Source organism: Rhinoraja longicauda, chromosome 1 (genome assembly GCF_053455715.1).
Source record: "Rhinoraja longicauda isolate Sanriku21f chromosome 1, sRhiLon1.1, whole genome shotgun sequence".
NCBI lineage: Eukaryota > Metazoa > Chordata > Chondrichthyes > Rajiformes > Arhynchobatidae > Rhinoraja > Rhinoraja longicauda.
Genome location: NC_135953.1, coordinates 117,127,510 through 117,141,599, shown reverse-complemented (window position 1 = coordinate 117,141,599; position 14,090 = coordinate 117,127,510). Strand labels below are relative to the sequence as shown.

The window sequence follows — 14,090 nt, the reverse complement described above, 5'->3', positions numbered from 1 at the left end:
TGAACGTACTCGAGATATTCGTTTTCTAACAGCACGTTTAAATTGTGGCAGTCTTAAATAAGTGTTTGATTTCCCTCGTTTGCCTATCATTGCTTGAGTTTCTTGGAGAAGAGCAGTAAACGGACGGATATGCTGATGACAGCGCATTCAACCTTAAGGCGCCGTTTAAATGCCACCCATCCCCCATTTCTAATCAAATTTCAGACGAGCACGTGTAGTACGACTGTAGGCAAGCAACATTTCAAGTGAAGCAAGGGATGGGTGAATGATGTTGGAATTAAATGTTGAAGTTATTACTAACTGTTCATAGAAAAATACTGCAGTTTTGTTTTGCTTGGTAGAAAGACTTGTTTAATTTGGATCTAAACGTAATGTAGGCATTTCACTGGGTGAATATCTTGCGTTAACCAACTTGATTAAAATGTGCAACGAAGTTACTAGAACTGCCCAGTGCCATGTAATGGAATTAAACCTACTGTTTTATATTGATTCTTGGTGAATTCTGAATTACAACGGTGTCATTTGTTCTTTGTTTGCCAGAGGATTACATTATCTAGTGGCAGTAAAACAATCTTGAGGTGCTGTGGGTGTAATTTCAGACTCATTGTTAAATATGCCCTCTTTACCAATATTTTGTTTTGTGACCTTTAGCCTTGGCCCTTATTGATATGCTATTTTGGACTCTATTTCTACAATTTATGCAGTTTTATCAGTAACTTGCACCAAATCCTGGTCATACCTGCTCAGCTGTGAGACACAAGTCCTATTTTCCTCCAGGATTTAACATTGTAGCCATCTTTCAGGGACTACTGATGGCAAGATTTTCTGTTGCATATATTTCATGAGAATCATATTGGATGATTTAGTCCTAAAATTATTTAAATATAAGTGTCAACTGAACCTTTGTTTACTGAACCTCTGTTATGTTTACTCCTGTCTTGCCATGTTATAAAATTGTACATCCCAATTAACACTCCCCTCTGCTCCACTATTTTAAGAAAGCAACCTCATCAGCAAGTATGCTCTCATGAGAACACTTCCTCAGCTCACAACATTCTTGTAAATCCCTGTACCCTCTCTGCTGCTATTGGATTCTTCCTGTGAGATAACCTGTTTTAAACTTTTAGCATGACTGACCTGTTCTTCTATACTTCACCTTGACCCCAATAAAAAGCAGCATAGTGTTTATATTCATAATCACGTTACCTACTTGTTATAATGGTACCATGCCTTCAGAGATTTGATATATTTTGAGTTCTACTGTTCATTTTATTAGTAATATGCCATTTGTTGCCTCATTTTGCTCTTCTCAAATATATTCTTTCTCTATGGAATGAACTGTGTGCTACTTTTCTGTTTGCCGAAACAGACCATTGTCATTTTCCTACAGCTTTCTTCAATTGTGTTTTTTATTTTTTTATTTTTTAATATTGTCTGAAAACGTATGTGCCATGACATGTCTAAATCATTGTTGCATACCACAAACAAGCAAAGGACATAATGGTAAGTCCTTGAGAGCCCCACTTCAAATAGCTTTCTTATCTGTAAAATGTCTGTCAACCAATGCACTTTGTCTCCTTTCACTGAGCTGATTTTGGATCCAATTTGACCCATTTCTTTGGATACCTGTTTTTTATTGCAGCATCTTGTCGAGCGCCTTGCCGAAATCCATATGGAATATACATGTATTCTTTTCTCCACAGCCCCCGCCCAATTGACACTTGCTGTCAGACCCAACCTTCTCTTTAGTCCACTGATTGATTTTTAATAGTGATTTATGCTAGTCACAGAATTTTAATTATAATGCTTTTAACGTTACCTACAGTGAATATTGAGCTCTCAGTATTTGGCCATCAGCTTTTGTTTCCATCATCCTACCCTATGTGTTGTCCTTTACATCAAGGGCAAGTCGAGTTTGGACGACTTGGCCTTTTTTTTAGGGAGATGGTATTCGCTCCAAACTCTTGCTTTACACAGTCTTTCTTTCATATGGGCAATGATTTGACTTTGGAATCACTAGTCCAGTTAAAGTTTACAATACTGAAAGTATTTGGTGAAGGACTTTGCAGATCAGGATCTTGCTTATTTATTTAATTAAGTTATTTTGAACTAATCTCATTTGAGCATCAGTGGCAATTGGGGGAGAGTCGCACAGGTTTCTTGTTGCCTATCACATTGTTGTATCCATTTGGAGTAAGAATGTAGTGAAAAGATCAGGCCTATTGTATAACAAATTTACTTTGGCCAACAACTGTCTTGACCTTGACTATTTACCATTTTAACACACTGTGACTGCCACCTAAAGAGCTCTATCCTGGAAGATGATTAATATGCTTTAGAGGGGGAAAAAAAGAGAGATTTTTCTGAGTTCAAAGAATGTAATTTTCACCTTAAAATTAAATGGTTCATTGGGACTAAAGAGGGCTGAGCTTGTTATTCAATTGGATGAGATTGATTGGACTGGAGATTAGATTTCTCCACCATATTTTTAAAAATTTATTTTTCTTCCCCCCTCTTTAGGTCTCCCTGCACCACCCCCCTGCCGAGAGGGCGGGCAGGCGACCTGCTCCCAGGCCTCTGCCAAAGCTGCTCTAACCAGTTGCTAGGAGGTGTGCAAGAGCATCCCAGGGTGAGTTGCCCTCAGCTTTTATTCCCCCACCCCCTCAACTGTTGGGAATTGGCTAACCTCTTCTATGCCTTTTCACCTCCTCTGTTTCCACCCCTCCACCAAACCCTGCCCTTTCCCATTTGAGGTTAAGAACTCCACCTGTGGTCATTTGGAGGCATGAACATACATATGGTAAACCAGTTGTGCACTGGGTTCATAATTCCAAGTCTAGATCATTTAAAATAACAAGGGAGATGGGTGGGGGAGGGAGATTTGCTGCTGGTGAGACATACCAAAGCATTTACTATTTGGAACACAAAATAAGTGCCTCAAAGTCCAACATTTTAAAAACAAAGAGTAAATGCACAGATCCTGGGCATCCCTCCTTTTCACCTATGTGTGGTTGCTAGATTTCAGACTTTGCATATCAGGTGATAACTACGAACTCAACGACTGAGTAATCCTAAAACAATTTGACTTTTATTTTTAAGACCATTTGAGAACCAACACTAACTGTTTGTAAATTTTCTGCACTGCAACCAAAACACACTGATGGTGGAGGAAGTGAACTAGTGGATAGCCTAGTGGATGAACTAACAAACAAATAGGTTGTTTTATTCTGGATGATGTTTACTTTGAAGATGATTGGAGCTGCACATTTCCAGGAAACTGAAGTGTGTTTCATCATGGTTCTGACATGTTAAGGGGAAACCTGTGTAACTCTCCTCATTGCTTGGGATGCTGAGATAAGGTTGGTTCAAGAGGCTATAGAAATCTGGCCTCTAACCTGCTTTTGTGACTAGTCCAAAAAAGTTTGATCTCCCAGCATGTTGGGGAATTTGTCACTAACAATGCTGTTGAAGTTGAGATTCCCTAGTTGGTAAAGGTCTTGTGTAGTGCAAATCTTTTATGCCACTTGCTACACCTTTCAATATTCCGCTCACTAGATCAGTTATTGAACCAGGCCATTCACAGTGATACACATTGAATTTCTGTTCAACCTGGAGAATTAATCAGCAGACGATGTTGGTTTACACATACTGAACCTGGTTCTACATGACTTCTGGAATTGGTGATGTGCAAACTCTGTTCTGTTGTTGCAAAGGGGGCAGTTGAGGAAATGTCAAGTTAATTAAAAGATACAATTTTTCTGAATGTTACCATGTCCTTTCAGTTTTGGCCCATATGTGGCTTAGTGTCTGGTTCAAAAATAGCTCCTCAAATGGTTTTGACAGAATTTTTCCAGAATTTTCATGAATGTTTCTTACAGTGATAGCCTACCAAATCAGAAACTTGTGATACATTTTGTTTAATAACTATATTTCTATTGGCATTGTCGTTACAAACTATAGGATATAAATATTTATGTGTTTTCACTATTGAACATAAATTAGAATTTTACATTTGACCAGGGATAATTATATGAAGGAAGAAAAGATTTTAACACGATGTATGCACTTGAGGATCATGACAGTTTTGTTTAGGTCTTTTTCCTGCTGGGAGACAAAGCCAAGAATACCCAAAGACCACTCCTTGGGGTGACATGTAAGGTCTTTTAACCCTGATGGCTAATGTTCAGAGAAATCATTTGACTTTTCTCCATTGTGCTGTGCCTTAATTTTAAAACAGAAGTTTTTTTTGTGCATGTCAATTTTTGACCAGGTTTCAAATGAAAGAACATTAATTTTTATTGGAATAATTGTTCGCCATTCAAAATTGTGTAATATTTACAATATTTATCCTTTGCCAAATATTGGTGAAGTTAGATTATATAAACAATACTGCAATTGCTATATCACTCCCACTGCTATCAACATTAGGCCCCTTGTATTTCTAGAGTGACTGTGGCAACCTGGCCCCTGTTGCATGCTGGCTCTTTTGATTCCAGAAGGGCCAGGAATTTGTGCAGTTCAAGTGGCTACATATGGCACTAAGCCACATATTGGACATACAACGAGATCTGGGTGTCCTAGTGCATCAGTCACTGAAAGGAAGCATGCAGGTACAGCAGGCAGTGAAGAAAGCCAATGGAATGTTGGCCTTCATAACAAGAGGAGTTAAGTATAGGAGCAAAGAGGTCCTTCTGCAGTTGTACAGGGCCCTAGTGAGACCGCACCTGGAGTACTCTGTGCAGTTTTGGTCTCCAAATTTGAGGAAGGATATTCTTGCAATTGAGGGCATGCAGCGTAGGTTTACTGGGTTAATTCCCGGAATGGCGGGACTGTCATATGTTGAAAGACTGGAGCGACTAGGCTTGTATACACTGGAATTTAGAAGGACGAGAGGAGATCTTATCGAAACGTATAAGATTATTAAGGGGTTGGACAAGTTAGAGGCAGGAAACATGTTCCCAATGTTTGGGGAGTCCAGAACAAGGGGCCACAGTTTAAGAATAAGGGGTAGGCCATTTAGAACTGAGATGAGGAAAAACTTTTTCAGTCAGAGAGTTGTGAATCTGTGGAATTCTCTGCCTCAGAAGGCAGTGGAGGCCAATTGGATAGAGGGCTAAAACGAATTTGTGTTGGATTTGTAGATTTTGCTGTTATGATTTGTGCACTAAGATGAGAGTGGTTTTTCGGGATGTTTACCTGAGTCCAAATACATTTTTTCCTCCATGTTCATCAGAATTTCTGGATCAGAAAATTAACAACAACATAAATTGTCACTTGGGGCCAACTGTTGGAAGGTTTCAAGGACAGCTTTCATCAAAAGGAGATTTCCAGTTCATCCAAAAACAACACCCTAATTGAATAATTTGAGAATCAATCTCATTTAGTTGCTGCTACAATATTGCTAGTTTTAAGTATTACTGTAAGATATTTGCAGGGCATAAATATTGAGAAATGTTTCCCATTATCAGATTAATAGGTTTAATAGGATTAGGAGATTTGAGGAGGGCTTTCACCCAGAGAGTGATTGAAACTCAGAACTCACTGAGAGAAGAGTTGATGGAGACATACACCCTCACAAATAGATAAACACTTGAAATGCCATAGAAAACTTGTCAAATGCTAGAAATTAGGATTCTTACTTGCTGGCTCATCACAGTTGGTGGGGTAGTTTGTTTTTGGGCCAGATGATTCTTTGATTCTTAATACCTCATAAACCTTGGTTCTCAACTTGCCCTTTTGTCCCAACTTGATCAAATTCTTCAGCCCCATTTTCTTCAATTTTGTCTTTACAGATATGCATGTGGTTGGCATTTAATGTTATTGGTTGCTTTATCCAAGTTTATTATTTCACAATGTACACTTGAAAACAGCGCTAGGTTTAATATGAAAAAATTCCAAACTAGAGTGTCTTATGTCTTCTGTATTGAATTATCAGACTGGACTAATGTGCAGAAAAGAACTGTGCTATGTACAGACACCGCACGTTTCATGCAGGGGATACGTGCTTGATAAGCAGCGCATAAATCAAAAGGTGCTTGAATCAAACATAGGCTAGGCACGGCACAACAAATGGAATGATGTAAAATGTTATCCTCAGGCAAATATCACTCAATGGTATTTGACAAGGTAGAGCGAATGTGACTCCGTGACTGGTATTTTGCCCTCCTGAATATGTTCCAATTCTAGGAGCTGCAGGTGCACCTTTTTGTTCCTTGAAAGCTGGCAACTCATTTCTTCTATTGTGAAGTGTGAACCTGTCTAGTCATCCTGAACAATAGGCCTGAGGCTTAGATTTGAGAGAGTATTGCTATTTGTACCTATACTTTTATGACTGGCTAATATGCATTTCAGAGACCAGTGGACTGGAAAGCATTTGAGTGAAGCCATTTAATGCAATTCCTATGCTCATTCTTAAAATTAAATGGTAGCTTTGGTAACTATTTTTTAATACAACAAAATGATTTGTTTTTGTTGTATGATTTTTGTGTGATTTATTACTCGTTACAAATTGACTTCAACTATGAGAGTGTGACTGTTTGCAACCAGGTAGAATCAATAAATATCAATTGGGCATATTAAAATTATTTAATAGAAAAATAACTTCCCATGTCAACAATGATATTTGTAGTTGGTTAACAATAGAATTGGCTAGACTAGAAGCTTCACTCAGCCTGTTTAAATCCAATTTATTCACGTGAAGTGAGCAAGAGTTTTTTTACACTTAAAACCAAACATTGATAAAGTTGTCTTAGTACTGAAATCCCCTTTGTTTTTGAAGAGTTTCCAGTGATGATCACTGCAAAGATTTCTCAAATACGAGATTCCTTGCACCTTTCCATTTACAGAAGACAATAGTCTATTTTATTAGTATTTGAGGAATCTTCTCAAGGTAGAAACAACATTAAAATGAGGAAAAATTGTAGAAGCTGACAGTCAAAAATATTGAAACGTGCTTTTCTTATTCATGTTATGCATTTTAAACTGTTTTAGAACAGGTGTAATTAAACTAGCAAGTATAACTTAGTTTAAGAGCTAGGTAGGATTCTAAAAGTAATCTACAATTATTTAATCTACATTGATTTCAATCTACATTGATTTGTATTAAAGAACATTTTTGAATCTGAACTTTTTTGGTAATACAAAACAGAAATGAATGTTGTGAAATAGTTAAAGAGAAAAAATAAAGGCTAGATTTGCTAATATCCATTTAAAGTACTGAGATCTTCGATTTTCATTTAGGATTTTATCAACGAATGTGAAATAAAATGTTCTAAACATTTGGGCCACAAAATTGAAATTAGGTCTATTGATTAAGAAATAAACTTTGTGTTTCTGCTTGTAGCCAATTTTACTTCAGGGAAATAGTCAGCACAGTGTTTACTTTTTTTTTGGCATCTTGGTTGGTAGAATGAATTGAGAATAGGGAGATAGGAGAATGAAATACAATGAAGTGTATCTTTAACGTAATAGAAACAGAAATTTGTATCATTCCTATTCTTAATTCTCTCCTATTCTCCCATAAACTCTTCCTTATTACTTGCTTCCACACCAATTGTTCATTACCCTCTTAATAAATTATTTAAATTTGAACTGCCCTTTGTTCCTGTATTCTAAATTTCCAGCTAGTCTGTTTTTGGAAATGTTCAAGCATATTATTGAGGTTTTAATACCCTATCCTTTAAATTAAAAATTAAAATCTCCCTTGAATCCTCTACAGTCTTGAACCCTTCTTCCTTCCTGTGCTTTAAACTAGGGACTGGTTTGTTTATCTTTTTGACGGTAATTGTTGCGTTATGGCTGTTTGGGTAATGGAAATCTGCACATAAAGAATTTGCAAACAGCTACCACATAAAAATCGCGAAATGGAATAAACTTGATTTTTACAGAATATGTGCAAAAAAGTCAATAATATTGGATTGTATGTATATTTAATTGTATCTTATTTATCTTTTTATCCAATTTATGATTGGCAATTAATGTTTCATTTTGAGTCTCCAGCATGGTCTTCTCTGTTCTCTTTGTGGTAGAGTAATTTGGTTATTTTGAATTCAAGATGTTTTTTCGGCCCTTTGATTTTTGTCATGTAATTCCTAAATTCTGTTCTCCAATGCAGAAATGGCACAGAAAATTAATTGACAGAAATGTAAGTGTTCTTAAGGGTCTGACCATGTCATTCATTTAAAATGTTATATACACAGCAGAGACATTTTTTAAAAACTGGCCCAAATGTATATCAATAGGAAACTATCAAAAACATGTAGAAAGCATGTCACAATTCATCGTTATGATTTGCCAGGGCATTGCCGAGCAAGCTCCCATTGTTTAATTTCCTTTAAGCTTAGTCTGAAGAAGGGTCTCGACCCAAAACCTCACCCATTCCTTCTATCCAGAGATGCTCAGTTACTCCATCATTTTGTGTCTATCTTAAGCTTAAATTATCCATTAATAGCATGTTGTAGTTCAAGTGCTTCCACACAGCAGCTAATTTTTTTCACCGACCAAATAACCAAACACCAGTGTGTTTACAAAGCTTGCTATGTAAAATTACTATTTTTAAATCTGTATAATTCACTATTGCAACTTTACACTTAACAGAACATTCAGGGTAGAATCAGAGACCACATGAAAAAGGTGTTTTTAGTTTTATTTTGCAACCTGTATGCCATTTGGTGTTTTTAAAAATATTGTCTAAATTGATGAGATCATTTATTTTCCATGTTTATAGTCACAAAACCAAAGAGGAAATTTCATTTGAAGATATAACATCATGCTGAGAGGAAATATGACACTAGTTGGAAAGGCATTTTCCTAATTTGAAAGCATAGACTCCTGATGCAAATCATTGATTTCAGGTGTAATGAAAGCAAAATTTCCAAATATGTGGTAGTGATCTATTCAACATGTATTCGAAGGTATCACAAAATGCTGGTGTAACTCAGCAGGTCAGGCAGCATCTAGGAGAGAAGGAATGGGTGACGTTTCGGGTCAAGACCCTTCTTCAGGTCTGAAGAAGGGTCTCGACCCGAAACATCACCCATTCCTTCTCTCCCAGATGCTGCCTGACCTGCTGAGTTACTCCAGCATTTTGTGATACCTTTGATTTGTACCAGCATCTGCAGTTATTTTCCTATTCAACACATTAATTTTCATGGGACAAGTGCCACATGGGAAGAAAATTAGATTTGACATACTTTGGTTTATAATTGATACATCCAAGCAAACATCAATAAACAGATCTCTGTGAAATGAAAGATAGGTAGTTTATAGTGCAATAGTTGGATTTTGAAATGTGTTGATTGATTATACTTCAGTCCAATAACTAAAATAAAGTGTTGTATGTTAATGTGTATATGGGCAAGCTAGGTGTTGGAGGGTAAATAAAATCTTGGGCGCGCTGGAAAGATTCAACCAGCTCACACAAAATGTTCAAAATTCACAGAAAGGATAAGTGCGCCGACGTCAGAGTTCTCTCAGGCTGACATCCTCAGAATGGAAACTCTAGTTGGAATGGAATGGAATCCATTGGGCAAGGTTGGTCTTGCGAGTTCCCAGCATCAGATTCCTGGAAAAGCCACTATACCAAATTGTTGCGCAGATTTTGCCGAGAGAAACAAGGAAGAGGTTTGAGTATATACTTAAAGCTACCGTATAAAGAATGTAACACTGAATCATGGGAACAACTAGCCCGTGACCATTCGAAGAGATGAAGGAGCATTTTGAATGGCATTGAGAATTGTGAGTCAGTGTGTTGTGAGTAAATAAAAAGTGTAAATGGCAGAAAGAGCACATTACCTCACAAACAATGCACTCGCCCGTGCTTAGATGCTTCTGGTCCTTCTGCGGAAGAGTGTATTTCACTTCACCCTCGGAACCAGAAAGAAAGCAAGTACAGTAAACCCTCGTTATTACAGACCTCTTTTTATAAACAGATTTTGGTGAGAGTGGATCGCCATAATCTGACACCATAGTCGCCTTAAGAATACAGGCCCCAAGTTACACTATGGAGGCCATTGAAATTGACAAGCTTTGATCAACACTTGTGCAAAGATGAAAGGCACAGTGCTGGAGTAACTCGGTGGGTCAGGTGGCATCTCTGGAGAGCATGGATAAGTGCGTTTCAGTCAAGATCACCCCTGCTGGATCGTGCTGCACACCTCATTGCCATAAGGCCGAGACCCACAGCTGCGCTGGGAGATTCAGTGCCAACGTTTACTGCCTCGGAGGCCAGGACCACTGAAGCTTCTGCTGGCCCGCCCCAGCTGCTCCCAGGCCAGAACCATTGACCTTCACTGCCAGGCCGTGCTACCATTGCCAGCCCAGATCGCCCCTCTGACCGCTTTCAGACCTGACCAGCACTGCCAGGTTGGGCTGCCAACGACGGCCCGTGCTGCCTCCCCGGCTGCTTCCTGGCTACATCTATTGCTGGCATTCCGATCGCCCACGGGCTATATCTAATGATTCTACCGATCCTCTCCTCTCCCCCAACTGTCATTTCAGGGCTGTTATCCAAGACTGTTATCCAATCTCAAATGATTCTTTGGAAACAAATGGGAGAAGCTTCGTTTTTCAGTCACTTTTTTCTTGTCTAAATTATTGGTTATTTAAAGTGTTTTTCTGACGTTTTTAAAGATCATTTGAATGATTTATTATTTCAAGTGTCGGGAACATTTAAAACTCATTCAAAATTAACAACTGATTTTAGCCAAATACATTGTTTTGCCCCCAGCTTCAACACCCATTGTTTAGGGACAGTGCTTCCAGGTTATGCTGCCTGAGACCTTGATCCTAGATTTAAGGATCCAAAGAGCTGAAGGGAGATGCATTCTGCATCTGGCCTAACTAGCTAAGTGTTTGTGCGCAAAGTCTAATTTTCAGATCTAAGACATGATCCAGCCCGGAAGTGACTTTTATGTTGTCAGGAAAAATGGAAGCTAAATGAAAAGTGACAATGAAAAATTACTATACTGATCAGAAAGGAGGAGTTCTGAAGAGCTGCACAGGCATGAAAATGTTGATGTCTCTGATTGAGACAGGGCAAAGGTAGAAATATGGTATTGGTTCACGGAACACTTGTTAAATTGAAATGTTGAACTGGCTTGAGAGTTGAAACTATCCTTTTCTATTTTGTATCCCTGTGTCAGATTTAATGAAATATATTCCCAAACATCATCTGGTAGTATAATTGATTTGTGTATGTTACCTTAAAGTTATAATTAAGTCAAAAGCTCCAAATTCTTTAGGATTAGACTTGGTACTATTCTGTTTCTGTATGAGAAATTAAGCATTAATCAGGAGACATGCAAACAGCATAGTTGATTGCTCATAGGCAAGGTTTTAAATGTGTTCTACAAAAGGTTTAATGCGAACATCTTGTGTATTGTACACATCCTGGTTCAAAACGTACTTTCAGGTTGGAGCGCGTAGCACTTTCTTGGGTTGCAGGCCCATTTTATGTTACAGCATCACATTGTAGGTAGTTTAGATTCCTCAGCAGCGCAAGCTTCACAGTATGTGTATTTGTAGCTTCAAAATTAATAATGGTGGCTGTCATTTTTATGTCACTTAAACTTGGATTTCGAATGAGGGTAAACTGCCAATGGGGGAAAAAAAGCTTTGGAAACGAGCCCAGAGACGCATATTTTTGTTCAGTTTATAAAATCCACAAAAAGTGTAAGAGATGGGTAATAAAGTAGATTTTGCATAGAAGTACATAGATAAACTTAGATTCAGGAAAGGAATCAAAGTCAATCAACATGAGATTGAGGAGAGGTGTTATTGGTATTTAGTATGTATGGTAGTTGATCGTTGGTGTGCATGCAGATAATCTCTTGATACCTGCTGACAAATGTTTGTGTGCCACAACCTCACAGTCAACATATGCTGTTCATTAATTTTCTTCCTGTATTCACAGTAACCATTCAGCTATTGGCTCTCAGTGGTCTAACTATTGGCTTAGTGGTAAAACTAAGTAGCATTTTTAAATTACAACAGAGTTACTTCTCTGATACAGTGGCTATTCCTACAATTGGATCTGTTATTAAACTGCCATTATGTCTTCCTTGTCTGCTTACAAATAAACTTAACGTTATCACCCAACTAGAAGACAGCTTAATGTTGCAGTAGTTAATGTGACATGTGTTTAAATAATGCTGTACGTATAGTTTTGAGTAGTAAAGCACATGATGTTAAAAACTGCGTAAGATTTTCTTTGGCCTTTATTAGAACTGGGCTAAGGAGTTAGATTTTATGACTTGAATTACAGCCCAGTGTCACAGAATGTTAGTCAAGTAAGGAATCGATGTATTACCTACTGAAAGTTTCAATTGTTATTGGATGAAGACATTGTTTTGAAAGAGAATAAGGAACATTGGTTGCTTTTCACTGTGATCGGTAATTGAGAATCCCAGCTGAGGGGCTGCAGTCCTTGCGTATAACATCAAAATGAATGATGAGAAAGTAAAATAAAGTTAAGAGTCAGAGGCATTTGATATGTTGCTGCATAAAAGACTATTGCACAAAGAAAGAGAAGGTAATATACTGGAGGTCTGTTTGTCTGGCTAATGAAAAACAGATAAATGAGCCATTTTCATACGACTGTGATTGTAGCTGTAGCTCGTGGGATACTGTGGGGATTATTGCTGGGGCCTTAACTGGGATTATTTTAGACTGGCTTCATGGTCTGCATGGACGATGTGCATCAATGGGGTCTGTGTGCTATACAATTCCATGATTTTATGATTAACTACACAATATACATTACACATGGATGAAATGTACTAAAGCCAAATTTGCTGATGGTACAAATATTAGCTAATTATGAGTAGGGCATAGACTGCAATGGGATTCGTAGATTTGTTAAGTGAATGGATAAAATTTTGGCAGATGAGTATAATGTGTGGTTTTTCCGCTTCAAAGAATGAATGAAAAGAGAGAATTATTATTTGAACAATCTATGAAATATTGTGGTACAAACAGATCTTAGGGGTCCCATGCATGGCCTGCAACTGTACTCATTATGTTTGAGAACAATGTTAAAGGGGAGCATTTCGAAATACAATAAGTCAAGAGCAGAATAACGGCTGCGTTTTCAGCATGTTGGGAATTCGTGGAACAGAAAAAGCAGTAAACATATGTTTACTAACTATCAAAAAAACCGTGACATGAATTATTGTTGGGTTTACATTGCCTTTTCCCAATGAGTGTCAAAGAAATTAGGATGAGAAACTGACAAAGCTCAACATTGGAAGATTTTTTATTTTGAATTGCTTTTTCTTCAATAGATTGTATTCCATTTTGAATCATGCACAGCTGATTAATTATTTAATTACTTTTATGCACTATCAGTACTAGTCTTTTTTTAAAGAGTACACAAGGTTGTAATTTGGTATTTAAAAAAAATCTTTGTTAAATTAGGTCTGTTATTTGGTTTCAATCTTCTGTCATTGTGTATTCCATTCTTTCAATAAGTAGTAGAATGTTTATTACCTAAATAATCATGACAGAATGTTTAAGTAGTGTCTTTGACTGGTATTGGAACATTCGTCAACCAGTTACCTACTGTTGTTTTTCAAAAAAACTGCCTTTATCCTGTTCCTAGCTGCATGTGTTGGAAGGTAGTTGTGATAGCAAACTGGCAATTTGTCACAACAAATTTCTTTGAATAAGGTTGAGAGAATTTAACACACATTTTTGAATGACCAAACAAGGAGAAATGAAGTAAAACTCCTCAGAATTACAAACAACTGCATTTTTTTGAGGGAATTTTTCAAATTCAGCAGGTGAGCTTACTCCAGAACCTTTATCATTTGATGTGAAAATATGGCACCTGTTTAAAATGTGAAGGCAGGAATTTATTACAAGTGTTACATTTTGAAGAAGTATCAATTTGCTGTACAACCCCTGCCCATCTTTTTTAATAATAGTTTTAAAGTAAGAAAGACATAAATTCTGTCATTCTGGGGCATGATGTTTTCATTCTCAACAGCTTGTCAGAGGTGTACTTTCCTATGTCTGACTCTTTCTTTGAAAGTTGGATGTAATATAAATCTCTGTTAGATAATTCTGATGATTGGGAAATTTGTATAATGGGT

At 37.4% G+C, this 14,090-nt stretch overlaps 1 protein-coding gene across 3 annotated transcripts in view; it reads left to right on the top strand.

The window, feature by feature from the left end:
* LOC144596619 (la-related protein 1B-like) overlaps positions 1-14,090 on the top strand; it is a 58,159-nt gene that overhangs the window by 2,766 nt on the left and 41,303 nt on the right. The window contains exon 2 of one of the 3 annotated variants that reach the window (XM_078405182.1): positions 2,521-2,629. The exons of the other annotated variants lie outside the window; for them this stretch is intronic. The gene's annotated coding sequence lies outside the window, so the exon portion shown is untranslated. The remainder of the gene's footprint in view (positions 1-2,520; positions 2,630-14,090) is intronic. 3 annotated transcript variants of the gene reach the window in all.